Source organism: Nelumbo lutea, chromosome 5, assembly GCF_056320005.1.
Source record: "Nelumbo lutea isolate HS-2025 chromosome 5, American lotus-T2T, whole genome shotgun sequence".
NCBI classification, from domain to species: Eukaryota; Viridiplantae; Streptophyta; class Magnoliopsida; order Proteales; family Nelumbonaceae; genus Nelumbo; species Nelumbo lutea.
In genome coordinates this window covers 54,128,775-54,144,788 of record NC_142688.1, presented here as the reverse complement: position 1 = coordinate 54,144,788, position 16,014 = coordinate 54,128,775, and the positions used below count along the sequence as shown (strand labels likewise).

The window sequence follows — 16,014 nt, the reverse complement described above, 5'->3', positions numbered from 1 at the left end:
CCTAACCCGCGAAGACTCCGGTATATAAAGACCTTACCCCCCAAAGGGGAAGGGGGAAAAAAAAAGGGAAGTAACCCTGCTCTCTAGCTCTCTCATATTATCTTCAAAGCTCTCTACAATAAGAGTGCTAACTTAAGCATCGGAGAGTCCCCACCGGGAAAGTACCCCCGGGACCTTTGATTCAGTTCTCGCAGGTCCTTCAGCTCCCGCCGCCTACGAAGAGGAGGAAAAGATGCTGTTCTCGGAAGTCCCTCAGCTCCCCCCACCTACAAGGAGGAAGAGATGGAGTTCTCGGAGGTCCCTCAACTCCCGCCACCTACAAAGAGGAGGAAAAGATGGAGTTCTCGCAGGTCTCTCAGCTCCCGCCACCTACAAAGAGGAGGAAAAGATGAAGTTCTCGCAGGTCCCTCATCTCCCGCAGCCTACAAAGGAAAGAAGACCGCCTCATGCTGAGGGTAGTCGGATTGCGCCGAACCAGGGAGCTCCAACATTCTCTAAGGCATCGACCGCCTAGTAGGGAGTTCGCCACCAGGGAGTTCGCCCCCAGGCAGTTCGCCACCAGGGAGTTCGCCCCCAGGCAGTTCACCACCAGGGAGTTCGCCCCCAGGCAGTTCGCCACCAGGGAGTTCGCCCCAAGGAAGTTCGCCACCAGGGAGTTCGCCCCCAAGCAGTTCGCCACCAGGGAGTTCGCCCCCGGGCAGTTCGCCACCAAGGCAGTTCGCCCCCAGGCAGTTCGCCACCGAGGAGTTCGCCCCCAGGCAGTTCGCTCCCAGGCAGTTCGCCCCCAGGCAGTTCGCCACTAGGGCAGTTCGCCCCAAGGCAATTCGCCCCCAGGTAGTTCGCCACCAGGGAGTTGGCCTCCGAGGCAGTTCGCCCCCAGGCAGTTCGCCACCAGGCAGTTCGCCACCAGGGAGTTCGCCACCAGGCAGTTCGCCCCAAGGCAGTTCGCCACCAAGGCAGTTCGCCACCAGGCAGTTCGCCACCAAGTAGCTCGTCACTAAGGTACGCCACCACCGGGTCGAATAACGAGGTATTTTGCCAAAAAATTTTACATCACAGAACATTGGTACGTGGCCGAAAACGGTTACATCAGGAATAAAAATCCTTTGGAATTGAAATCGGAATGATCCATTCCTATAGTTTGTTTGGTTCAAACGGAAATGGAAATGGAAATTAAAATCAACAGGAATGGAATTTCATCCCAAGGGAGAAGTAGAGAACTTGGAATGTCCATTCGCTCAGATGGGGAATGCCATTCCAGTAGGAATGAGAATGTAATTCTAATTCCGCTCAACAAAACAGTTGAAATTGAAATAACCCATTCCAAATTCAATTCCAGACCCTATTCCTATAAACCAAACAGACCCTTACCAAAAAGAGCACCCAAATAGATGAAAGGTAATTGTTTATGTGTAATCTGTAACTTGTTTAATCATGTTTACATCAGGAGCTCTTAGTTTGGAGTGCACTATAAAGCAAGACATTTTCTTTGTTAATAGCTTGCCAGAAGCTTTCTCATATGATATGATGAACTCCATAAGATTAATAGCTTGCCAGAAGCTTTGTTAATAGCTTGCCAGATGAACCAGTTGTCACATATGCAAAGGCAAACCAAATCAATCCAAATACTACTAAAACCGAAATGTTGAAGAACTTTAAACACAAAATTCCAATTCATCCTTTCATATTGTTCTCATTCTTTCACAAGCAACCGAAATGTTGCTTGGTTGTATGTATATTTTGTATTTAAAAACTCAATTTGGAAAGATTATAAATACAAATATATACAGTAAAAATACATACAAAATAACATAAAATGCAAGATTTTGTACTCTACAAATTTGTATTTGTACTCCTTTCAAAGGCTCAGTTTAGAAAGAATACAAATGCAAATTTCTAGAGTGTAAAATCTTATATTTTATATATTTGCATTGTACATATTTGTATTTATACCCTTTCAAAACTGAACCTATAAAAAAAAGAGAGAAATGTATTATCAAATTTTTTATTTATATGCTCAGTTTAGAAAATATAAATACAAATATGTATAGTGCAAATATAGGTTTAATGATACAGAACACAAGGTTTTGCACTGTACAATCTTTCCAAACTAAGCCTTAACGAACATGTTTTAATCTAGCAATTTGTGTCAAAGGAGAGGTGGATCAAATTGGATGTTTTAATCTCTTTTCAGCTTTGTTTTTCTCATGGGCCCTGATGCTAATTTTTCTCTTTTATAGGTCTTCACTTCTTTCTTTTATTTTTTTCTTTAAGCCTGTCTTCACTTCTGGGTTGGTGGAGGCATTCAAAGGGCTCCTTTATTTTCTCTTGCTTTCTTTCTTTTTTTTTTTTATTTTAATAATTTGTTATTAGCAGAATAAGAAAATGAATAGTTGATTTTAATGAAAACAAATATATTCATGTTCTAGATACCCCAAATTGAGGAAATGTAGATAATAAAGTTAGATATACGATCATGAATTGGAAATAAATAAATAAGTAAATATAAAAGAAAGATAATAAAGCCTTAAAAGGTATGGTATAGGAGAATTATATATTTTCATGGATGCTTTTGTGAATTGCACTGACCATGCATTGAAAAGATTGGTATCAGTAAGGGTGTCAATGGACCGATTTTGGATTGGACCCCGTCCAATTTAAAATCAATTTGGACGGATTGGACGGATCAATAAAATATATTAGATTGGACCAATCCGGTTTAAAATATTTATTAGATTGGATTGGGCCTGGTCCATCTATAATAAATTTATATTGGATTGGGTTGGATTAAGCCAATATTTGATCTATTGATATAAAATAAGAATATATTTATGAATGGATTGGATTTGGGTTGAAACCAATCTAAATCAAAATGAATTTGAATAGATTGGATGGTCCAGACATTGAATTGGACCGATCCGAATTGGTCCAAAATATTCATTGGATTGGATTGGACCTGGTCCATTTATAATGGATTCACATTGGACTGGATCGGATTAGACCAAATCCAGTCCAATTGACACCCCTAGGTATCAGTTCCTTCAAATATTCGATCGAATTACTAGTGCTAGAGACAATAGGGGTGTTTGGTATAATGGCGTTGTGGTGCAGTTGCATTTTGGGCTGATCATTATAAATATCATGGTTTTCAAAACCGGACTGGACCGGATGGTCGGACTGGAAAAACCAGGAACTGGTCACCTGACCTGTTCCGTTTCTCCCCAAAACCGGATTTTGTCAAAAATACATTGATTTTGGCCAGCAAACTGCTGAACTGGGCGGTTAACTGTTTGAACAATTTTGACCGTATTTTATTTTTTTGTCAGAATGGGCTGACTGTTCAATTCGAGCGGTTGGACCATTGGACCCGGTAACCGGACCCCTGATCGGTTCAGTCTCCGAATCGATTTTAAAAACCATGATAAATATGCAATAAATATGTGTTGTCAGATCATATATATTTTTTTTTGAAGGTAAACGCACTTTTAATTAACTAAAAGAGATATGTACAGACTGATCCACTGGGGGTATCCCATCAAGGTATACATTATATTCAAAAAAGTCTAACGGATGAGATTTAGCCTGTTGGGATACCATATGAGCAGAGGTATTAAAAGTTCTGTTCATATGTTTAAAAGTTACAGACAACTGAGGCTGAGAGAGTAAAAGCATGGTTCTTTGCAAAAGCCAGAGGCAGAACCAAGGTAACAGAGTCTTCTGTTGAAGCGCCTGGATCACTTGAAGAATATCAGAGCAGATGACGATCTTCCTGAAATTCCAATTTTGTAATTTCAAAACAGCCTGCAAGATAGCAAACAACTCAGCATGAACAATGTCTAAGGGATGTGAAGATTTGAATTTAAGATCACAATGCCAAAAGTGAAGCAAGCGTTAGCCAAATTTCCTGCATTTGTAAAAATGATGAGTTCAATATTGTAAGTAATGGCTAGATGAAGATTATAATCCTGTGGTGACTGAGCCTGAGCTACAGAGGTGGGTTGGAGGGAAGTTTGATAGATTTTATTTACCACTGGCAGGATTTGAAAGGGTTGTGACAGCTTATTTTCAAAAATCTTTTTGTTCCTTGCAGACCAAATATAGTAGCAAGCTATTGCAAACCAATTCAAAATTTGGAGGAAAAGAGTATTATCTTGAATTTGATTATACAGTTGAGTAAAAAGATCTGTCCAAGAAATGTTAGTGGAGAGGATGAGATTGATGTTCCAGGGATTACCGAAGAGAACAGCTCGAGTAAAGGAGCAATGCAAAAAAAGGTGATATGGGGTTTCTTCCTCCTGATTGCACAGAATGCAAAGTTTCTCAACAGGGTCTGAGAAAAGATAACTCCTTGTGGGGACAAAGTTGTTGAGAATTCTCCAAATGAAAAGCCGGTATCTTGGTGGAATTTTGAGTTTTCACACTCTTGAAAGACAAGATTTGAAATTATCATCGTTCCTGGGGACTGAGAGAGCTTGTTTAGCTTTGTATTCCTCTTTAACAGTAAACACTCCTGAGTTATGCTCAAACCAAATCCAGTGACGATGGTTTGAGGAGGGGAAAATTAGGGTTTGAAGGATTTGAGAAGTAGTCTCGCTCTCAAAAAGGTGATGAATTAAAGAAGGATTCCAGTTTCCATTTGACATGAGGGAATTGATAGAGATATCTCACATTTTAGGTGCAAATGGTAACGGAATCCATTTAAAATTCTGAACTGTTTGGATCCAAGGGTATTGAAAGATTCTGAAGTCTGAGTTGTCATTGACTAAATAACCTACTTCAGTAGCAAGTTCTCTGAGCTTAGCATAGATAGACTTCCAACAAGTTGAAGCATTAGAAGGGATGATATAAGGGAAGGTATTCTCTCGTTTTCAATATTTTGACTTCCAGATTTGAGCCCAGAGTTGATGTTATTCATTTAAGAATTTCCAAGCAATTTTCTTAAGAAGAGCATGAATAACCAGAGTCAAATTTTTAAATCCCAACCCACCAAAAGCTTTTGGTAAGGACAGTGTATTCTAAGCACACCAGCGGGGTCGCTGTTTGTGAGAATTGGAGATGTTCCACCAGAAATCGTTAATGATTTTATTCATTAATTTGATAAATTGTTTTTTGGGGGAATTGCATGGATTGGGGTAGCTTGTAAGACTGATTGGATCAAGATTTTCTTCTCAGCTTGACTGATGGATGAGGCCCTCCAATTGTTTAGTTTGACTTTCAGGTTGTCTAGAATAAAGCTGAGCTGATTGTGTCTGTTCCTAGACTAGATAAAAGGAGTACCAAGATGCTTATAGTTTTTATGAAGAGACCCTATATAGAGTTGTCTCTTGATCATCTTTTGATGACAAGAAGGGATATTCTTACTGAAATAAATTCTGGATTTTTCAAAGTTTATGAATTGACTTGACGCATTTTGAAAGGTTGACAGAATGGATTTCAGATTGACAAAAGCTCAGGTGAAATTAATGACGTAAAAAGAATTGTATGTATGAATGAAATTCTAAAGCTTCCTATTTGATGAAACAATTCAACTAGTTGACTCTAATTAATTGGCATCGTAGGCTCAGTTTGGAAGGAGTATAAATATAAATACGTAGAATGTAAAGCTTGTATTTTATATTAATTTGTATATATTTATAGTGTACATATTTGTATTTGTACACCTTCCAAGCTGAGCTATAGAGATATATTTTGGTATATGATCACATAATAGTAAAGGTGGATATACACCATTGAATATCATAAAAAAATAAAAATTTATCTCTAAAACGAAGGTTCTATTTTTAGTTTTATTCCTATATAGAATCATTACCTTCATCTAGATGTTAACCTAATCAATTATTAGAAAATATTTATGTTTTAATTTGAGCACAAGAGTTCAATCTATATAGTATATAGGGTGGTGTAAAACTGAATATAAACATTCAGGTAGTACTCAAACAACTTGTTTAGCGCCTAATCAGCCTAGAATTCGCACCTGTTACTCCCTTCGACCAACATGTTGCTGGTCTCGATCAATACGAAAACTCCTCATGCCCAACCGCTTCAATTGAAAACTAATGGGAGTCCAAACTAATGGTATTTCTGAACAATGTGTTGGAAGACTCGGATGGTTGGATCGTTCGGCCTGGAATTATTTAGGCAATCAGTTCTGTTTTACTCTAAATTTAGTCCTTCATCAAAATCTATTGAATTGGATAGTAATTCATTGGTCTGGGTGATCAAACTATCAATCCATTTAATAATTTTGGCCATTTTTTATTTTAATTCTTTATTTTTCATTAGAACAAGCCATCCATTTAAGTCGGACAGTCAAACTGTAAACACAAAAACTGATAGTCAAAACGGTTCCAATTCTAAATCGATTTTTAAGACCTTGGTCTTGGACTCTAAATAATATTTTAATTTAATTAAGCCCTGTCATTTCACTCCCAAAATCAATGGCAGGCGCGTCTCTTTCTTCCAAAGTAAATCTTAAATCTGTTTCTTCCTATGGCGCGCTCAAAGCAAGCAAACCTTTATCTATCATGAATTGTCCAGTTCAGTCCTGCCATCTAGTTATCCATCCAACAGACATGAGCAATTACTGAGGAGGATTAATTATAAAATAATTTAGATTTAACTAATAAGCGAAATGCATGCTTCTAACTTCTGATCTGATTGTTGAATTAATTAAAAAAAGGATAGATATGGCTTAATGCTTGTTTGAAATTTAAACAGCCCAAAACCTTTTCTACAAAACCTATAGAACGGGTGGGTGTTGGGATGGATTGGCCTTACCCAATTAAGAATGGTGAATTGGGTATAAGTTAAAACTTCCCTCAAAAACCAGATCTTAGCATTTTTGAAAGATTGAAACAAATTGCAACGGAATGAAAGGCTTAGAGGTGTGTGATTGTGTTACTTATTATGAAAGCAATTAAACAAGAAGATTCCACAAATAAACGGCTTTAGATCTGAATCAATATAATGCAATTATATAAACAAATAATTAATAGATGAATCAAATAACTGCAGCAAATAAAATCAACTCAATATATTGCAGCAAATAAAAGTAAATGAAAAGTAAATTAATTAAAGAGCATGTGCAAAAATAATCTTTATGCAAAATGTAAAGTACTTAACTGAAATGTAAATGAACAATAAAGTAACTGCTTATTAGTGTAGTTGGTAAAAATTAGTGAGCAAGGAATGTAAATAACTAAAATAATTAAAAATAAAACACAAATGAAAGTAAAGGCACAAAGAAAACAAGAAGAGTGGTGCACACATGAGATTTTTAGAGAGGTTTGGCCAACACCGGTTCAAAATAGATCAAATGCATTTGAAATAAATATATAAAACAGGTTATAACTCAAACTATTCAAATGCAAGAGATTGTTCAACACATATATCAATTCAATGAAGAAATTTACAATGGTTATATGAGAAACAAATAAGCCAGAAGGCTACTTAGCTTTTCTCAGAAGATTGAACGAAGCCCATAAATCTCTTCAAGAAGAATAAAACTCTTGCAAAACTTGCTCTTTATAGCTATATAATACAAACAATGTAAGCTCTTCTTATAGATTTCAAGACAATAGAAGAATAAAACTCTTGCAAGACTTGCTCTCAACAGCTATACAATATATACAATGTATGCTCTTATATATTTCAAGACAAAACCTCTTATTCATAGAGCTGAGGTTGAGAGCAAATAACTATTTTCTAGTTGTTAAAAACCCTTGAATCCTTAATAGGAAATGTTAACTTGTTTTCAATAGGATAGAAAGCATTCCAAATGTGGAACCAGCCATTATGCCTTCCAACAATCAAAATCCTGTCATAGTAGTTGACTAAGATAAGTTAGTAGCCAACTACTAGACAAAGGGATGGATCTTTTTGTCCTTTGATCAACTACTTCCTCCTGGTAGTCAATTGGTTAAATATACCATGTTTCAGCTGTGAGAAGTCAAATTATAGAAAATTGGGATAGACTACTAGCTGACATTGCTTTCTATTATAAAAGGTAGTCAACTATATAGGTTTTCTATTATTCGACCGATGATAGTTCCAACACTTAGAAACCTTGGAAATTTCAGTCTAAAGGTTTAGAGATCTTTCCCTTAGCTTTCAAAAGTAATATTCACCATTTAAATTCTTATTTTAAGTTTAGGGAAGCCTAGGAACCAAACCTATTCTAACCATTGGTCTTTAAGGTTCATCTCAAACAAACAATTACATCTAAATCCTAAAGAAATATGACACTTAGGCTTAAGGGCTTGATGTTCTTTTCCTCTTTGATGAGTTGTTATAGCAGATTTCGAAAGGTTGTTCCATGCTTCTTGTTCTTTCTTTGTCTTCCTCGGAGCTTCCTTCTTCTTGTAAAGAGATAATGATAATATTCAGTTGTTCTCAAGTAAATCTTTTTTCTTGTTCACCAAGATAAATCTAACAAATTTTGGCTTAGATAAGCTTACTTGGATTAACTACACCTAGTACACCATTAATACTCTTAATTAATTTGTATAACAATGAGATTGTGGTCATATATAAAATTCAAGTTCATATAATTCACGGATTTTATTACCTAATTGACAAGGTGGGATGCTTGAATGAGGAAAAATTATAATAAAATAAGTAGGACCAATGAGATGTTATGCGTAATTTTGTTTTGCAATGTATCTTTTTAAGGTCCTATGAGATTTGGACTTGTGGGAGTGAATCTTCCAAGAGGTGTATAAACTTTAATTTTTTATTAGCTTTTTTAAGAGGTACATTTATTTTCTTTGTCGTGGTATTTTTTTTCTAATAAGATTTCCTTCCATGTTATTATATTTTATTCCTTTAGTTAATTTTCTTGTTTATAAATGTTTATAAACGTAGTCTCATCAACCCAAGTTTTGATTTCAAAACTAGATGGTCCTTTAGTTTATTGATAGTTCTAACTCTTAGAGCAATTAAAGCATCATATTAGACCTTGTAGACATGGTTTTTCTCTTCTAAGAAGAGTCCATAATTCCTGTATTAAAATATTGTCAAGGTTTCTCCTAAAAATATCGATGTTTTTTTAATATAAATATTATTTTATTTCAAATTCCAAAGATCAAATATTTGATGTATACATACATAATGCCTGTATCCAATTATCAATGTTTTGTTTTTAATAGAAACTAGTGGAGCCTTGTGTGATGCATGGGAAAAAGATGTTAGGGCTTTAATATTTCTTGCACCATGGAGATATACAACCCGGAGGGTCATCCTTCAAAACCATAAACCTCCCAAACCCATCAATATAGTTCCATGAATTGTGGAAATTATAAATATATTATCCACTAATTATGGAGATTATTAAAAACTCCCAATTATTTATTTGAACAATTGGAAATTTCACAAAATTAAAATAGAAAATTCAGTAAATTTTAGTAAGAAAATTAGAAAAATAAATACTAATTGTCATTGATATGAATAAGGAAACCTTCAGAAAATTTCTGTATTTATGAATAATAAATTACTGAACATGTCAAAATAAATTGATAGTTTTATTACTGTAAGTAAAATAATTTTATGAAACATGAAAATTATTGAACGTGTTAGTAATTATTAACATTTTCATTAAAATAAGATTTCACTAAACTAAATTACTAAAACATGGAAACTCGTTTATGGAAATTACTAAATTAAAATTTCCAAATAATTACCAAAAACAAATGTAGATTAGAAAAAATATTATAGGAATTATTAATAATTACCAAATTTTAATTATCAATATCAAGGATCTCCAATAATTTTCCATTTTAATAATTACCAAAAATAAAAGTAAAATACCAACAATTAACTATGAATTAGTAATTAACAATTTCATTATAAAATTATAGATAATTATTTTATTTATTAATTTTACTCATCAATAAATTTCACTAATTATTTACTTATAATTATGATTAGTTAAGTACTGATAACTATCATTATTTATTAACTAATGATAATTTTAGTAATAATTAGTTCAACAACCTTTTACTGACAACTGTTACTAATAATTATTTCAGTGATTAATAATTTCATAAATTGTTTAATAATAATTATTGCAACAATTAAGTAATGACAATCAATTATTAGTTAATGTAAATCATTTTACTATTTGTTATTAGTAATGGGCCTTAGGCCCATTTTCATTAATGGTTCACATCCTAAGGTGTTGCATGACCACTTTGGGTCTGAATATTGTATGTGTGAGACCCACAAAAGTCTAACGTCCATAAGGGTTCGGCCTTACCTTTGGAAGAGGTTAGGTCGAATTCATTATTCAATGGCAGTGAACCCCTGACTCAATCGGCTTGGACTCAGATTGGGCTCATAATCATCAAAACATTGCCCATAGGGAAGGACCTCTTCCCTGATTGCAAAATGTAGTGTCACAACCTCTATTTAGATGGATTTCGAGATTAAAACCTTTAGACCTTTTTCATAAAATGGTAATATATTATATAAATACATTTTGCAAATCAGATTTCAAATACAACTGAAATCCACTATTAATAGTTTCAATTTCCATCAGAGAGAGTGTAAACCCTGATATTCACTTTGTCTGATAAAGTGGCCGATCCTATCACTATGATCCCACTAAAGTAATTTTAGACCTAGCCTCGAAGAGTATGTAATTGTTCAAGAAACTATATGCACAGGTTCTCCAATGAACTGGCATGACTTGAATTGTTATCATAATTAACAAAATACCATGATATATTCATCAGAACCCTAATGTATACAAACATTTCAAGTCCCAAACTACCAATTCATCAACATATGGTTCATTAACAACCAATCTCTTGACATGCTCAAAAAACAACTATCAATTATATAAACCTATACTCTAGTTCTTGTACATAAATATGCCAAAGAACACAACAATGAACAAAATGATTAAGGCCCTCATTGTCTTCAACCCTTCAATAACTACTTGTTGGGAGGACTCCAAACTTTCAAACGATAGTCTAGATCATCTACCAATTTGTGAAGCTCTCTGATATGGTCGCTTATATGAATCATTGAGCTGCTATCATTAGAATAATTTGTGGAAACTGTCCAGCGAAAAAATTACATGGCAGAACTATGCTGCCTTGAATGCATTCAAATGCAATGGAGGTTAGCGCCCCATCACTGTAGTAAAGATCATTCAACATGAGTTAACTGAATTACTTACAAGACTAACCAAGCAACTATAAAATATCCTATTCGGATTATATTTTGTCTCCAACACTCGAATCACAACCCTCTTTCTACATTTACAATCCTTTGGTTTGTATTTAAGGTGCCTAGTGTGTTGACTGTGACTTGTAGACCGAGAAGAAGGCGTCCCTGCACAATATTCATTACAAATCATTCTAATTGAAGCAAGAAAAAAAAAAAAAACAAATAGTAGGTACAGCTGTAAAATATCTAATGCTTGCAAGGTTGTTTGTTCAACAGGAGAGACTTTAGAACTTAATGCTTTCCTTGGCTTTTTACAGTAGGTAGACAAACTTTATAACAAGGCAAGAGAAGAGAATGAAGGGAATCGACACACCTTTAGAATCTAATGCTTTCAAGGTTGTTTGTTAGAATGGGAGGCAGCTTCGTCTTTGCACGTTCAGCAGTGAAGAACCCTAGAACCCTTCTTCTTCATTCATCCAGCAATGAAGAAAGCTTCTTCCTCATTTGTTTAGATCATTGAAGAGGGAACAACACTAACTTGCAAGGACAAGGGTAAAATGGTCTAAAAAATTACAAAGGGAAGTTTTTCCATTTTGTAAAATTTTAAGTTACACATGATGTCACATAATAGGGATAATTGTTGGTGAATTAATGGTGTAGGTACTAAATTGCCATGTTTTGAAAGTTTGTGTACCGGATTGATACTTTTTGAAATTCGGGGACCAAAGTATAGGGTATTAATCTACAAATTTCCCTTTATTTTAATCTGACTTTTATAAAATACAGGAACCTAAGGTAAGTACAAACATGCCAATTTTTGTGCATTGCCCTATGAATATATTTAGGGAAAATTCCTGATCAATACTCTGTACTTTGGCTCGAGTGACAATTTGGTCCCCAAACTTTCAAAATGTGACAATCCAGTAGTACCCAAACTTTCAAAATGTGACAATCTAATACCTTTCGTTAACCAGTCTGTTAATCAGCTATTAAATGACATTTGAAAAGTCAAAAATGCTCTAAGAATGCTATCTAATTCTCTTTATTAACCATCCAAATATTGACAATAAAATGAACAGTCCCAAATTCTAGATTCTTCTAAATAGTCACAAACTTTTTTGAATAGAAGAGGCTAGGATTTGGGACTGTTCAATTTTTTGTCAACGTTTAGATGGTTGATAAAGAGAATTAGATGGCATTCGAAGGGCATTTTTGACTTTTGAAATGTCACTTAATGGCTGATTAATCGACTGGTTAACGACAGGTACTGGATTGTCACATTTTGAAAGCTCGAATACAGGATTGTCACATTTCAAAAGTTTGAGTATTAGATTGTCGCATTTTAAAGTTCGAGGACCAAATTACCACTAGTGCCAAAGGGATTTTTCCATATATTTATTTTATAATCCCCAAGAAAACATTTGAAATTACAAAACTCCATGTTTTCACACAAGAACCCGTGTTAATCGCTTAAACCAAAAAAAAAAAAAAGGACCCGTGTTTACCGTTTCATCATTGAAGGACAACTTTGAACCAGACAGAGACTATGAATCTAAAATCCCCAAAGCGGCTATAAATTCCAGAGCAGATCTCAAACACATCACGCACATTGCCCAGCGACAAAATGGAAATCAAATCTCTTCTTCTTCTCGTTTCTCTCCTAGCTTATTCCTTTATTCTCCTTGATGGAGTCTCTGGCACTGCTAGGCCGTCACGGTCGCTACTAGGTGGATGGAAACCCATTGTAGATGTGGATGATCCATTTATCCATGAGATCGCAGAGTACGCTATCTCTCAGCACAATAAGGAAGCCAAGACAAAACTCGTACCCAACGAGTTGATTCAGGGTGAGACACAAGCTGCCGGAGGCGGCACCAGTTATCGCCTTATAATTGCAGCAAAGGATGGCTCGGCTATCAAAAAATACGAGGCTGTTGTCTTGGAGAAGGGTGGGACGCCTTCCAGTCTTACATCTTTCAGACAGATTTAGAGCCCAAAATAAAATTTCTCAGCTTAATTAATTGTAGGTGATAATCTTGAATTTGCTTATGTTGCATGCAGCGGAATTGAATGTCTTCTCCTTTAATTTGGATTAGACATTTTATGCTATCTTGTAAGCATGAATTTCCTTCCAACAAAATCCACCCTCACACCGTTTTCACAGCCCTTGCAGCGTGGTGCATTGGATAAATATTTTCAATACATGGCTGCAAGAGCTGTGAGGACAATGTGAGAACGAAATCTGAATTCCTATATTTTGTACATCTTATTATTTTTTCATAATAAAAAAATTCACCGTGGTTTTATATGTTTTGCACAACATTGTGTCATTCTAATTAACATAACTGTCGATGAATGTTATCTGCATCCCATCCAATTTAATTGGATTCGAAAAATCCACTATGCCTGTGATGATCCCACCTTTGCAAAGATTATTTTGTTTAGAAAATAACCACGCTACTCTAATAAAATTTAAATTTACATCTAGCTCGCATCCTAGACCATCTAATACATTTTTGATTTCCTCTTATTTCACAATTAGTGGCAAAAGAGAAGTAAATTTTGTTCAGGGCACACCTAAGACACAAAATCATATTTTGTCCACTCCGTCCCAACAGCAAACACTGATACGAAAACACAAAGTTGCAAAATACCGCACCCATCTTTCTTCTTTCTTCTTCTTCTTCTTCTATTATTTCACCACTATCACTGACCCTCTTCATTTACTCTCCACCACCCCCTATTCATTTCTTCTTGACTAGAAACACTGCCACTTCCACCACCACTATTGGTTCTTATAGATTTTGTTTGTCATGTTCTGAAAATTTGAAAAGAAATGAGGGGTAAAACAGACATATCTACCCTTCTACCAAGAGATAACGGTGTTGTTTAAATTTTCAAAAAGCTAAGGATACTTTTTAAGGGATTATTAAACCAAAGGAGAATACTTAATTAGTCCATTGTGCAAAACCGAGGGGTATTTTAAGTATTTTATCCTAAATTAAATGGAATAAAGAAAGATGAGTGGAAAGAGTTAGATATTGATCAGTTGAAGTCAATGGACCTTAATTTAAAAGCATGGTTCTGAAAACTAGATTAGACCGGATGGTTAAATCGATTGACCTATATAAGAACCAGATAGGTAACCAGTTCTTTGTCATCATAAAACCACTTTTTGGCCAAAAGCTGTCATTTAGTCAGCAACCCGCAAACTAGTCCCTAGAACAGTTTTATATTGATTTAAAAACTGGTCCCTAAAAGAGAAATTTCTTAAACTACCCTTATGGTTTAGTTAAATAAATAATTCACCCTTACTACTTACATATTCTCTACATTAAAACCTTCCTTCTCATTAATTTTCATGGGTCCATCATATATGCCTGTGACCGATATTTTTTTAAAAATTCTGAAAATAGCTTTCAAGGCAGTCTCTCTCCTCTCTCTTTAAAAAATTTTGAAAATACTCTTTGAAAGTTCTCTCTCCTCTCACTCTTCACCTCCTTCGCCTTCGTAGTTGCAACAGCGCGATGGTTCTTCTCCTCTATCTCTCACTCTCTCTCCTCACCTCCATCACCCACTCAAAACTGTGCCTTGCTTCGGCACAAGGAAAAAGGGAAAACACCACGGTTCAGTGCCTCAGTTGCCGACTACCGTCTTCAATTCCGATAGCTTTCGTCTTCGATGCGGTGGGGCTCTTCGGCGACCTCTCCATCGACGGAGTAGTGGAACAGGAGGCGAACAACAAAGGATTCTTAACGCTTCAAGATCCGATTGGTAACTTCTGAGCCTCCGAATCAGAATCCTTCTTGCAGAGGGAGGCACCGTTAGGTTCGGACTCGGAATCCGTGGAACGGTAGTCGTGTGACGGGGATTCTCGGGTGGTATCGACTGGTTTCCAGCAGTGGTGATTGCTAGGGTCCGGCAGTGATGATTGTTAGGGGACGATGACTCTAGTGGCTACCAGTACGATCAACTCTGAGAATTCGAAAAGGAATTTTCAGAAGAAAAATTCAGTTTTCTTTTGTGGTGCGCCCTTAGGATTAAAAGGGGAAACATTGCGGACGCACTAGAGAAACATCAAACTCAAGTTAAGTCACCATTGTTGCCGCTCCTCTTCTCTCGTAGAAGAGGATGAAGGGAGATCTACGGAGGGAGATCCTCAGGATTAAAGGGGGGAAACACTGCTACGCGCTAGAGAAACATCAAACTCGAGTTAAGTCACCACTGCTCCTGCTCCTCTGCTCTCGTCGGAGAGGATGACGAAGGGGGATCTACAGAGGGAGAGGAAGGGCCGAAGGGGTATAGAAAGGGATGATTAATGTGGGAGAATAGAGAGAAGTCGGAGGGAAGGAGATTCTTGCTGCTGTTGTCACTCTCTTCTTCGTCGAAGACGATGAACAGACTCTATCTGCCATCTGATACATTTGAAGAATGTTATGGTTCTCTTCGACATTCCTGTATCCCGGTTCTCTTGGGTGAAGAAGAAGCTGGGAGAGAATGCTAAGGCCGGCTTGATTTTATCGCCATTAACAAAGGACGACTCTCTATACCCCCAACCAGTTGCAATACTCGACCGAAGCATGATCAAGCATGGGAATAAAGCAGCTGTCGAGGTGCTGGTTCATTGGCAGGATAACCTTCCAATTGACACCACATTGGAGAGATTTGAAGGCCCCACAAGCAAAGTTTACATTTTGTTTGTACAACAAGCGAACCCACGGCAAGGGAGATTTAATCTGCAATAAGCTTTCACTCTGCTTTATTTTCGTTTGAATTTTATTGTTAATTTCTTTATTCTTAATAATTTGTTGGGTATGGTAACGGACCATAACCGTAGAGAGAGAG

At 36.1% G+C, this 16,014-nt stretch overlaps 1 pseudogene across 1 annotated transcript; it reads left to right on the top strand.

Annotated features, from left to right (window-relative positions):
- The first annotated feature begins 12,755 nt into the window (after positions 1 to 12,755).
- Positions 12,756 to 13,486, top strand: LOC148852466 (cysteine proteinase inhibitor 4 pseudogene; annotated as a pseudogene). The gene has a single exon (XR_016099217.1). The product of XR_016099217.1 is annotated as a cysteine proteinase inhibitor 4 pseudogene (transcript).
- The last annotated feature ends 2,528 nt before the right edge of the window (positions 13,487 to 16,014 follow it).